The 1,398-nt window shown below is 41.9% G+C and overlaps 1 non-coding gene across 1 annotated transcript; it reads left to right on the forward strand.

Annotated features, from left to right (window-relative positions):
* Positions 1 to 369: 369 nt before the first annotated feature.
* On the forward strand, positions 370 to 474 carry LOC139235220 (U6 spliceosomal RNA). Its single transcript, XR_011588436.1, has one exon. It is a non-coding gene; the product is annotated as a U6 spliceosomal RNA (small nuclear RNA).
* The last annotated feature ends 924 nt before the right edge of the window (positions 475 to 1,398 follow it).

Raw genomic sequence — 1,398 nt, forward strand, 5'->3', positions numbered from 1 at the left:
TGCTTTTCATTTCTGTTTTCTTTTTGGTTCTAATTGTAACTTTCGACGATATCCCTGCAGCTCTTTTTGTGTGTAGAGTAACCTGTCTGACCTATTTCATTAGCCAGCCAAGGCAACTGGAAGCCAGCAGAAGTGAGAACTGGTCACCTAAGGGAATAGCAAACTGCAATTATCAGGCAAGTTTAGCTTCCTTATTAAGACAGCACAGTATTGCAATTTGGGTTTTTCCACAATGTCTTTTCCCTTGTGTAAATTGTTTGATGACTGTTTCTATAAGCAGACTAAGTTCAGTGGGAACTGATACCGGCATCATTATCCTTTGCCTTGCTTGGCTTAACATAGCCCAGAGCTGAAAATTAACTCCAATCACAGCAAATAGAAGCAAATATACTGACATTAGAAACCATACAGTGATGCTTAGCATGGTCCCTGTGGAAGGATGCCATGGAAATTTGTCAAGAGTCCTGTTATCTTTCCAGTCTTCACAGCTAAGTATTACACAGGGTTGTACATTATCCCATTGTGCCAGCAGGAGAGCGTGACTACCTGTGTTTATAGGAGAATACATGGGATGAGTATGTCTCCTCATCACCGAGAGCAGAAATATCACACCACTAGGCTATGTATACAGCCTGAACTACTGTTGCAGATTAGTATAGGCTCTAATTCACATTCCAATCATAGAATCACAGAATAGTTATGTTGTATATGGAGAAAGAGAGTCAGACTGAACACTGTGAGCTCAAAGTAAAGTGTGACCTTAGTCTTTTATTGCAGTGCCTCTCCAACCTGTGAAGCCTCCTTTAAATACCTGTGCTCCCAAGGGATTATGGGATCCCTTGGGACTCCAGGAGATGAGCCCTCTGGTGGCTGTACAGAGTTTACATATATAACAGGTTACAGCATGGAAAAAGGCCATTCGTCCCGTCAAACCAGTGCCAACTCTCAGCTAGTCCCATTTTTCCTCCCCACACTTTCCCCATAGCTCTGCAAATATTTTTCCTTCAGATACTTATCCTACTCCCTTTTTTAGAAAAGAAAGATTGAGTCTGCCTGCACCACCCTTTCAGGCAGTGCATTCCAGAACCCAACCACTCGCTGCGTAAAAATTTTTTTTGCATCGACCCAATCGCCTTAAAAGGACATAGCCTTTCCTTAAGGACGTAGCTGCCTTAATTAAGGGACGGACAGGAGCAAAACTGCTATCCAGCATTTAGAAGCTGTGCTCATACATCCGTTTAACTCTGGCTTTATTTCTCCATTCATTGTATAATGAATGTGGTGATTATTGATTACTTGCCAAGAGATGGGCCACAGTTCTTTGTTTTCTGGCCAGTTTTATAAAGGCTGAGTCTGTGAATTTGGTTTAGCAAATACAGTTCAAGACCATGAGATGAT

Source organism: Pristiophorus japonicus, chromosome 22 (genome assembly GCF_044704955.1).
Source record: "Pristiophorus japonicus isolate sPriJap1 chromosome 22, sPriJap1.hap1, whole genome shotgun sequence".
In the NCBI taxonomy this organism is placed as follows: Eukaryota; Metazoa; Chordata; class Chondrichthyes; family Pristiophoridae; genus Pristiophorus; species Pristiophorus japonicus.